Here is a 12,348-nt window from a genome sequence, read left to right as displayed (position 1 = left end):
AGGTTCACACTTGTGTGGGTCTGCGTGCCGTGTTAGCGCAAGCAATGCAGCCTATTCATTTGAATGGGCTGCTGTACCTGCTGCAAACACAAGGAAAATGATCCCAACCTTTTTTTTAAATCGCAAGAAAAGAGTTGTGCACACCCAAAAATGCAACACATTTTTGCTTTTCTGATGCTATTAAGAATCAATGACATCCTCCATGTTTCTGCTAAAGAGAAGCACATTTTCCCTGCTGGTTGGGAACATGTGTCATTTTGTATGGGTGCAGTTGTAGTACAATGACAGGTAAACGATGATTAAAATAGATGATAACCCAAAATAAATGATATTTAGATTGCTGAAGCAAGTGCATCATAATCAATTGAAAAAGAAAACAAGGGAGGGCGCACTGACCTAGTGCATTACCACTAATAATTTATTAAAAACAGAGTAAAAACAATGGTCTTACTCACAATGAGAGCTGAAAAAGAGCTGAAAAAAGCGCTTTTCAGACAGCTAAGAACTGAACCTCACGGCACCTGCCAGTGGAACCACAAACATATAGATGGCTTGCGCGTTTCTGGGGCGTACCCCCTTTCTCAGAGCCTAGGTGGTAGGCTCTGAGGAAGGGGGTACGCCCCAGAAACTGTGAATATAAGCCCTTTAAAAAAGTAAAAACATACTAAATTAATTCAAATATAATGTAAAAAGGTTTAAAGCGGTTGTAAAGACACAAGGTTTTTTACCTTCATGCATTTTATGCATAAAGGTAAAAAACTTTTTTTGTGGAGCAGCCCCCCCCCCCCCCCAGACCCCCTTAATACTTATCTGAGCCCCTTTTCAATGCAGCGATGGCCATGAGAGCCTTGCCTCTCTGGGGACTCACACTCCTGATTGGCTTTTGGGAGCCAGTGAGTCGATCAGGAGATGGAGACAGTGGGGTCGAACAATGCGAATGGACACTGGTCAGGAGTGTGCCTGTTTGGGTGCCCCCATATCAAGCTGGATGCTGTGGGGGCACCTGGCAGGAGGGAGAAGCCAGGAGCGCTAGTATAACCATTTCAATATCATCTATGTACCTCTTAAATATTATATTGTGGATTTGTATTTTAAAAAGTGTCCTCTTCCCATCTGCCCTTATAAATATTTGCAAAACTTGAAGCAAAATTAGCACCCAGCTCAACTCCTGTATATTGTTTGTAAAGAATCTTCCAAAAATAACTGTGTTCCAAGCAGAAACTCAAAGCATTAACAAAGAACACTTTTTGCATCACATTTACAATACTATTTTGTCTCATTGCCTATCTCACTCCAAGGAGGTTCAAATAATCTTTCTGGATTTTAGGTAGATACTAATTGATTGGTATCTTCCACATATGTAGAAGGAGTGTGGTCATTTTCTTCCTTGCTTTCCAAAATAGCTTTCGGAGCTCCTGCTTTTACAAACTTTTGTAGTTTCTTCTTTTATTCACAAGTAGAATCTTTCTTAAGAATTATATATGAATCCTTGTTAAATATTTGTCTTCCCGTTTCTATCTGGTAGGCTTCTTTCTCAAACACTACTGACTGTACTGGCCTGATCACAATGTTTTTATTTTCTTCTAGTGAGAATATTCCTTTTTGTGTAGCTAAATGGTCATAACACTTTTTAATTTCCAGTTTACCTAAAATAAATCATGAAATACCATCATCTTGTGCACCGTAATATATTTATTCAAATTAACCAGGGGGCTAAAAAGAGATCTAGTTGACAAACCACTTGATTGAACATCTTTGTTATTTTATTGTTGGCAACTGGATGAACCAGAATATATACAGTAAGTGCCAAAAAAACTAAGGTACTCCATCCTAGAATTTATCAAAAAGGATACATTTTGTAAGAATTATGGATTTTCTTGGTACCATCATGGACAACTCATACAACATTTAACTAAAAATACAAATGCAAAAGTTTTATTACAAACAATTGATTAAAAAGTCCAACACTGAGGCCCCGTACACACGACCGGATCTGTCCGTTGGGATTTATCCGCGGATCAGTTCCAGCAGACAAATCCGGTCGCGTGTACGGCCTAGCGGACATTTTTCGGCAGACATTTGTCCAGCCGACCGCTTTTCAAGTGGATAAAAATTTCTTAGCATGCTAAGAAATCTATCCGCTGGAAACCTGTCCGTCGGACTTATCCGGTCGTCTGTACAGACTCACCGGATAAGTCCGCCCGATCCCCATCCCTCGCATGCGTCGACGTGATTCGACGCATGCGTGGCAGTATTTACCTTCCAGGGTCGCGCACGTCGCCGCGTCATTGTTGGCCACGTCACCGCGTATGTTTTCCGCGGGGATTTTGATCTGATGGTGTGTACAGCCCATCAGATCAAAATCCGGAGCAGAAATGTCCGCTGGAAACGGTCCGGCGGACCGTTTTCATCGGATATCCGCTCGTGTGTACAGGGCTTAAGAGTATCATGGATATACAGTAGATGCTCAAACGAAGTTCAATGCTTACAAGCATGCGTCAACTTGATTCTGAGCATGCGTGGATTTTTAACCGATGGTTGTGTGTACTACCGATCGGTTTTGACCTATCGGTTAGCAATCCATCGGTTAAAATTTAAAGCAAGTTGGCTTTTTTTTAACCGAAGGTTAAATAACCTATGGGGCCTACACACGATCGGTTTGGACCGATGAAAACGGTCCATCGGACCGTTATCCTCTGGTTAACCGATTGTGTGTACGAGGCCTACTCTTTTTCTACTTTTTAATCAAATAGTTTGTAATAAAACTTTTGCATGATTTTAATTAATATTTTTTTTCTTTGGTACCAAGAAAATCCATATTCCTCCAATTTCCCCTTTTTGATAAACAGCAGAAATGCATGACATTTTATTTTATATATATATATATAATCCTTGGAATGTATGTATTTCACCTAGTTGGGATTTTTTTCTCTGCAAAATTAGAGGGACACTTTAAATTTCCTTCATCCATTACATGCCCACTTGAATCATAAATTATGTTGATGTTGCCAATATTTATCGGTAAAGGAGGTGAAGAGCAAGATAAATTTGTGCTATTTTTTTCTCTAAAGAGTTTAGGTAGAGTTCAGGTTGATGGCAGGATACATGTAAGAAACCTCAATGAAAAAGGCCATGTTGTGTGTATCATGAAAGGAACATAGAACTTGGTATACAGGAAAAGTACAAATATTTACAGGTCATAACCATCATAGCTACTTGAAAATATGTTGGCCCGGATTCACATACAGCGGCGCATAGTTATACCGGTGTAGCATATCGAATATACGCTACACCGACGTAGCGCAGAGCGGCGAGCACAGTATTTACAAAGCACTTGCTCCCAACGTTGCGCCGGCGTAACGTAAATTCGTAGGCGTAAGCCAGCCTAATTCAAAGTAGGTAGAAGTGGGCGTAATCCATTTAAATGAAGCGTGACCCCATGCAAATAATGGGCCAAACGAACGGCGCATGCGCCGTCCCGTGGATGCATCCTAGTGCGCATGCTCAGAATCATGTCGAAAATACTCCCTAAGATACGTCGAATCACTGCGTACAACGTGAACGTAACCTACGCCTATCCATATTGACGTACTACTACGTAAACGACATAAAATACGACGGCTGTTCCCTGGTTCATACCTTTGCATGAGTTGCGCCTCATAGATGGGGAATAACTATACGCCGGACGTAAGCCTTACGTAAACCGCGTATATTAATGCGCGGGGGGCAAGTAAGTTCGTGAATCGGCGTATCTCACTCATTTGCATATTCGAATCGTAAATCAATGGGAGCACCCCTTGCCGCCAGCGTAAATATGCGCCCACGATACGACGGCGTAGGAAACTTACGTCGGTCATAGGAAGCCTATTTTCAGGCGTATCTAGTTCTGTGGGCACGGCGCACAGATACGACGGCGCACATTTACACTTACACAGCGTATCTCGAGATACGTCGGCGTAAGTGCTACGTGAATCCGGGCCGTTCTCTTTATCTTCAATATTCCTCTTTAAAGGATTTAAGCAAGCTTGAAAATGTAGCTATTCACAGAACAGATACATGAAAATGTTTCTTCTAAATCAGTGTGTAGATTAATGTTCCATCGTTATACCAAATTTAAATATTAGAATTACCCAGCTGCATTAAATACAATGATTTTACCTTTTCTGCTCATGCGTGCTGGAGGACCAGGACAGATAGCGCCATTAAACAGATACAAAGCATGAAAGTGTCCCCTGCACTTCAAGGATTCACAGCAGTGCCCCTGGAATTCGTCATCATGGGGGCTGCCAGGTACTAGAGAGGAGGGAGATCAGTGAACATCCGTTCGCTGATCTCCCCTTCCTGTTAATGGCCTGAAAGTGACATGTCTCATTGGAGTGCAGGGGAGACATTAGGGGTCTTTTACTGTACACTGTTACACAAGAATGTGCGATTTTAAGGCTTGATATGCTGGGCATCTACTGTATTAATTTAGTGTAACTTAATTTTTTATATATTGCCAATAAATTAATACTGTATATTGTATTTATGTGCCCAAAAATTTACTTTAATGTATTTTTTACAGAAATGTAGCATTTCATAAACACTTTTGCTAATACCTTTTGACATTAAGAGTTAGGACTACCACTATTGTATTCTCTATGGTGTAATATTCAGGCGTAAAAAAAAAAATTTTAAACATATAAAAGGCACAAAAAGTTTGTAACAGATTTTCTTAAAATGAATGATAGGCAGATATAAAAGATATAAACAGGAGGTAAAGCTCTTCCGGGACACATCTCGAAAGCAAATTAAACTATATCAACCAGAATGTCCAGACTTTAAAATAAATGTAATATAAAAGTGATTTTTAATTAAATCTAAATTTTAAAATGTAATTTGAATTAAAATGTAATTACAATTTTTAGCAGAAACACGTTCCCACTGTATTTAAAAATTGAGTTTGAGTCTGTAACACAAGGCAGATATAAAATATATATGGTAGAGCTCTTAACCGCTTGAAGACCGCCACACGATCATATACGTCGACAGAATGGCACGGCTGGGCAAATGGACGTTTATATACGTCCCCTTTAATTATTTGCCACCGTGTGGTCACAAGCTCCGTGACCATGGCCGTGGGACATGCGGACTCAATGTACGCCTGTGTCTCGTGATTGGGTCACAGAGCTGAAGAACGGGGAGATGTCAGAGTAAACACAACATCTCCCCGTCCTTCCTAGTGACATGTCACTGATCGTCTGTTCCCTGTCATCTGAAACAGCGATCAGTGACATTTCATAGCAAGCCACGCCCCCTAACAGTTAGAAGCACTCCCTAGGTCACACTTAACCCCTTCAGAGCCCCCTACAGGTTAACCCCTTTACTGCCAGTGTAATTTTTACAGTAATCAGTGCATTTTTATAGCACTGATCGCAGTAGAAATTACAATGGTCCCAAAATGGTGTTAAAAGTGTCTGATGTGTCCGCCATAATGTCGCAGTCACAATAAAAATCGCTGATCACCACCATTACTAGTAAAAAAAATATTAATAAAATTGCCATAAAACTATCCCCTATTTTGTAGACGCTATAACTTTTGCGCAATCCAATCAATAAACGCTTATTGCGTTTTTTTTTACCAAAAATATTTAGAAGTATACGTATCGGCCTAAACTGAGGAAAATAATTATTTATATATTTTTTGGGGATATTTATTATAGCAAAAAGTAAAAAATATTGCATTTTTTTTCAAAATTGTCGCTCTATTTTTGTTGATAGCGCAAAAAAATAAAAATCTCAGAGGTGATCAAATACCACCAAAAGAAAGCTCTATTTGTGGGGAAAAGGGACACCTCTTACCTTGTGCTGCTGCTGAGAAGAAACTGGGGGCCGAGCTGGGAGGCAGAAAGTGCAGGGTCTGGAGGAGGACCAGAGGAGGGCTGGAGTCAGCTGCCGAAGTCTGCTGAATGATGAGACCAGGAGATATGGACACGAGGGTGCGCTGCGGCTTCACAGAGATATGCAGGATCTGTAGGAGGAGTTCTGTCCTTCTCGCTGCTGTTATCTGCTGAGAGGAGTTCTATCCCCCTCTCTGCTGCCAACCGTTAACACAAGGTGGGGACGGAGACAAGGGGGGTGCCGCAGCTGCAGGAGAGGTGCAAGCTGGTGGCCAGATTTGGTCCTCAAGCCTTGTGTTTGACACATGTCAAAAACACCTCATTGCTTACTACCAAAGATAGTTTTTTTTAATAACAAAGAGAAAAGCGAGAGGAGGTTTAAAGCTGCAATTGTTATGAAAACCAAATGAAAGCCAAAATGTTTATCTAATATTACAATATGGTGCAATAGAATATTTTTAGTCTGAAAGGAAAAAAATATTGCAAATTCAACCTTTTATCCACACTCAAATATGAGGAATAACCCAAATGTGTGGCAGACAATTGGAATATTGTCAGAGAGTCAAAGAAATGATCTTATTATTAAAAGTATGTTGATTTTTTTTTTTCTGGAACTAAAGCAAGTCAAAATGAAAAATACCAGGCAAGGCATTCTGAGTGCCCAGGTAGTTTAAAAAAAAAAGGGGGGGGGGTTGTATGTTGACCAAAATTTACCAAGGAAAGTGCATTAAAAAGTAGGAAACAAAGAGATAGAAGACAGGAAATGAGTAATATCAGGGATCAAATAAAACAAAACTTAGAAAAGATGACCCTTAAGTAAAAAGAATAAATATGAATACGTGTGCGCTTGGCATTCTGATAGGGAGTTAAAGCTGACCTTGAATAAAAAAATGCTAGATGAAAGTTATAAAAAAATGATTAAAAATGTAAAAAAAATCTATGACAAAACAGACATATCTCTCATATTGGTATTCTGTTTTTTATCCGCTTATCTCATTATCCCATCTTCTGTAGCACTTTATCTTTTGCAGTTAGCATGAACCACAATTTCCAATGATTGCTGAAGGGCCATAGTGATAGGACTGTGGAAAGGCCTGCAAACCCAGGACCCTGCATTCACTATATCTGTTCTCCCACAGTACACAGAACATGGAAATGCAATAGTTTTAGTAAATATAAACTGCTAAATACCTTTTTTCATCTGCAGTTAGAGCAGTCTTGTGACTTCTATCAGTGCCTGGTTGAAACTTGTAGAAGGAGGTTTCATTCTCCCCTGATTGCCCTATGAGAATGCAGGACTTCTGACCCTGTGTCTGGACAGGGCTGATTGGCCCTGTGCTGATCACATGCATTCTCCCAAGAAAAAAACTCACTAGCAATACACACCAAACTGAGCACGTGCAGCTTGTCCTCTAATGCTCCGTTCTATCAGGAGATGGATGGGAGTCAGTGAAAAAAAGGGCGGATCAGAGAGACAGGATCACACAGTCTTTATACACAATGCAGAGGATTAACCCCTTAGGTTCTACAGTGAATATGACATGCATACTTTACTGCATATACACACTGGGCCTGATCCACAACGAGCGGGCTTAACTTAAATACTCGGATTTAAGTTACACCGCCGCAAAATCTCTACCCAAGTGCCCGATCCACAAAGCACTTACCTAGAAATTTTGAGTGGTGTAACTTAAATCCGTCCGGCGCAAGGCGTTCCTAATTTAATGGGGCGAGTCCCATTTAAATTAGGCGCGCTCCCGCGCCGGACGTACTGCGCATGCTCCTGACGTCATTTTCCCGACGTGCTTTGCGCGGCTTTACGTTGCGCCGGGTTTTGAGAATCGCGACGGGCGTAAAAAAAAAAGCGAGTTGCGGCAGAAAAAAAAAATCGACAGCGACGCGGGATAGAAGGGTCTACTTTTACAAGGTGTAAACCGTTTAGGCCTTGTAAAAGCAGCCCTAATTTTGCGACGGCAAACTAATACTTACGGAGAAAAAACGAAGCGTAAAAGCTTCGTGGATCTCCGTAAGTGCTAATTTGCATACCCGACGCTGGATTTCGACGAGAAATGCCCCCAGCGGCGGCTGCGGTACTGCATCCTAAGATCCGACAGTGTAAGTCCCTTACACATGTCGGATCTTCTGCCTATCTATGAGAAACTGATTCTGTGGATCAGTTCCATAGATAGAAACAGGGATACGACGGCGTATCAGTAGATACGCCGGCGTATCCCTTTTGTGGATCAGGCCCACTGATTTTACTGTTGTGGGTTTAGTAACACTTTAAGGCCTTCATCTGGACAATGATCTTCCTTTAGAAATGGGTAGACTATTACCCCAAAACAATGGGGTCTGCCTATGGTAATCACTTTGCTTTTTTCTAAAACTGTACTAACACTACGTGTGATTGTATCTATACGTTGGTTTATATTTACTGCTAGCTTTCTCTCATTGCTCTATGTTCCTTATGCAGGCTATATTAGGTACACCCTTTCACTATTTATATTAAATGAGCAATATTGGTATATGTTGTGCCTGTTCTCTGTCTCTTCTTATTGCATGTTGGAGTGGAAGGATTACTGTATATACTCGAGTATAAGCCGAGTTTTTCAGCCCTTTTTTTAAAGCTGAAAATACCCCCCTCTGCTTATACTCGAGTCAGTGTACCTGAAATTATTGACAGGATGCGGGCGTCCATTGTTTAAAAGTCGCGGTCTCCTCCTGCTCCCTTCCGTGATAGGCATTTCTCAGCAGACACAGTTCCACCTATCACGGATGTTCTCTCATCCTCGGACAAGAGGACGTCCATGATTGGCAGAACACTGAACACAGTGGCTGCTGGGAAAATGAGTATCACAGAAGGGACAAGGAGGAGACCGCGACTTTTAAACAATGAATGGACACCCGCAGCCTGTCATTAATTTCAGGTACACTGTCTCGGGCACAGTGAGGCTGCAATGGGCACAGTGAGGTTGGGCACAATGAGGTTGAAATGGGCACAGTGAGGTTGGGCACAGTAAGGTTGGGCACAGTAAGGTTGGGAACAGTGATGTTGCAATGGGCACAGTGAGGTTGCAATGGGCACAGTGAGGCGCTCAAATGGTCACAGTGAAGCTGCAAATGGGCATTGTTGACCCTCTTTTCCGCTTACAGTTAGGCATGTGCAAAAGAGAAAAATTTGTTTTGTTTCGTTTTAATTCGTTATTTAATTAATTTTGTTAAGTTAGATTCGTTACATGTGTTAAATTCGTTTTCGGAATTAGTTCGTTTTTGACCGAATTTCGAAAAATCCGGTCGAATTCGAAAATATTTCGACCGTTTTCGGAATTCGTTCGTTTTCGACCGAATTTCGAAAAATCCAGTCGAATTCGAAAATATTTCGACCGGATTCGAAAACAAATAGTCTCTTTTCGAATAGAATTTTTTTTCGAATTCGATTCGAAAAGATTTTTTTTTTTTTCGAATTCCCATCGAATTTTATTTTTTTATTTTTTCGAATTCCGATTGAATTTCGTCCGCGGGTTTTCGATTCGGGATCGAAAACGTTCGTTCGGATTCGGTAAATTCATTAATATTGCAATTCGGGAATTCATATGCATCCGAATGTCCGAATAATGAAAAATTTGTCCGAATTTCGATTCGGAACGAAACGAAATGCACATGCCTACTTACAGTAACTGCTGCATTTCTCACCCTAGGCTTATACTCGAGTCAACTCCTTTTTTTCCATTTTTTTGTGGTAAAATTAGGTACCTCGGCTTATACTCGGGTCGGCTTATACTCAAGTATATACGGTATTCTTTTTTCTGAACTCATAGCACCCTCTTTTGCTGTTTTCCTGTCTTTTAAATGTGGTGTGCAAGGGACAAATTAACTTTTTTTGCAGATGTTGACTGATGCCTTATATCTAACAGACCTCTCAGAAGTTACGTCTTTGTTCATCACTTTTATTTTCCCTTTACAGACCTCTGGAAAATCCTGGAGGCTGGCCCCTGGATGGATATAAGAAAAGAAGGTTGCTGATCTCCTCGTACCAGGTTAGAGTTTTTTTTTTTTTTGGCCTGAAAAAGTACACTCTGCTTCTGAGGGGGATGTGTAGGACACTTTTAAGGAATTTATTTCTGCTATAAAATCTGCATGCACTGAACATAATGTTATCTTAACACAATTTACAAGAGGCCAATTTACAAGAGGCAAATGCACATGCTTCCTTCCTCCCCTACAGAGGAATCATATAAAAAAAAAAAATTAATTTGGGTGCCAACGCAACCTTTATTTAACCTCATTCTTCTCATAAGAAATAATATGTATCTATTTTTTGAATAGTATGATTAAAATGGTAAACTGTTAGTGCTGCCAGCTGTAGACCGATATAGTTACATAGGGCCAGATTCTCGTACAATTGTGGCGGCGCACCGTAACCCGTTTACGTTACACCGCCGCAAGTTTTCAGTGTAAGTGCCTGATCCACAAAGCACTTACCTGTAAACTTGCGGCGGTGTATCGTAAACACGTCCGGCGCAAGCCCGCCCAATTCAAATGGGGTGTGTACCATTTAAATTAGGCGCGCTCCCGCACCGGACGTTCTGCGCATGCTCCGTTCGCAATTTTCCCTACGTTCTTTGCGCGAAATTACGGCGGCGCGACGTGTTTGTGAAACGCGACGTGCGTAACGTACTTACGGCGAAAAAAAAAATTCAAAATCGACGCGGGAACGACGGCCATACTTTAACATGGTGGAGTAATTTTACACCATGTTAATAGCACACCTAACTTTGCGACGGGAAAAAAAGACTTGCGCCGACGTAACGAACGTGAAAACCTTTGTGGATCGCCGTAACTGCTAATTTGCATACCCGACGCTGGAAAACGACGCAAACTCCACCCAGCGGCGGCCGAGGTACTGCATCCTAAGATCCGACGGTGTAAGTCAATTACACCTGTCGGATCTTAGGGCTATCTATGCGGAACTGATTCTATGAATCAGCCGCATAGATACGACAAGAGATACGACGGTGTATCAGGAGATACGCCGTCGTATCTATTCTGTGAATCTGGCCCATAGTCACATAGTTAGTCAGAATGAAATAAGACACAAGTCCATCTAGTTCAACTAATAGAGAAAAATAAATAAATAGAATAGAATAAATAGAAAATCTCCATATACAGAATCTTATACCCACAGGGGAAGGCAAACAAAAACTATAAAGCATAGTGCAATTTGCTCCAAACAAATATTTACACAGAAATATTATCCTTGTATACTGAGCCCTGCTCTGGTACACAGTCACTCATCTGGTCATGGTTTTAGATTTCTGTAAGGACTAATGTTCTCCTTTTTCTTCATGTGATGCCCGTTCATTGATAAATATACACTAGGTACTGCCTATCCCAAGCTTATCTGCAACTGAGCTGGCATATATGGATGCAGACTTACCTTAATGGAAATATAACCACTTTTGGGCACTTTTATCCCCTTCCTGCCCAGGCCAATTTTCAACTTTCAGTTGAATGACAATTGTGCCGTCATGCAACACTGTACCCATATGACATTTTTAGCCTTTTTTTACACAAATGTAGCTTTCTTTTGGTGGTATTTAATCACCACAGTTTTTTTTTGCTAAATAAACGAAGAAAGACTGATAATTGTGAAAAATGTTTGTTATAGAATTTTGCAAACAGATAATTGTTCTTCTTCACTGATGTGCGCTGATGAGGCAGCACTGATGGGCTCTGATAGGTGGCACTGATGGGCACTGGTGAGGAGGAGGAGGCACTGGTGAGGCTGCACTGATAGGCGGCACTGATGAGCACTGATAGGCGGCACTGATGGGCCATGATAGGTGACACTGAAGGGCACTGATAGGCAGCCCTGATGGGCACTAATAGGTAGCACTGATAGGCAGCACTGATATGCACTGGTAGGAGGCACTGATTGGCACTGATAGGTGACACTAATCGTGAGGCACTGATTGGCAGCACTGATGGGCACTGATTAGCAGCACTGGTGTGCACTGTTGGGACTGCACTGACAATCAGGACACTGATAATTGGTGACCTGATTATCAGCGCCAATGTCCCTTTAACACAAGCCGGTTATCAGCTCAGCATGAGGAAAGAAAAGCTGATAACCGCCTTGTGTTTACAACCGTGATCAGCTGTCACTGGATACAGCTGGTCACGTGGTAAAGGGCCGCTGTGATTGGCCCTTTACCCCCTGATCTGTGATCAGCTGAATCCAAACTACTCACAGATCATAGAGTGTGGCACCCACTCCCACCTGAAAGATGGCTACAGTGCAGGCTTACTTTACCGGGATTGTGTACATGGACGTCCTCCCGGCAAAGTAAGCCCACTCTGTAGATGTCTTTCGGCTATAGCGCAGCCAGGAAGGGGTTAAGGAACTATAAATTCCTTCCCTAATAACAAATTCCCTGGTCCTGATAAATTTTCAGGGGAATGCTGCATT

This window comes from Rana temporaria, chromosome 1 (assembly GCF_905171775.1).
Source record: "Rana temporaria chromosome 1, aRanTem1.1, whole genome shotgun sequence".
Lineage (NCBI taxonomy): Eukaryota > Metazoa > Chordata > Amphibia > Anura > Ranidae > Rana > Rana temporaria.
The sequence above is the reverse complement of the archived record's forward strand: the minus strand, read 5'-3'. Positions refer to the sequence as shown.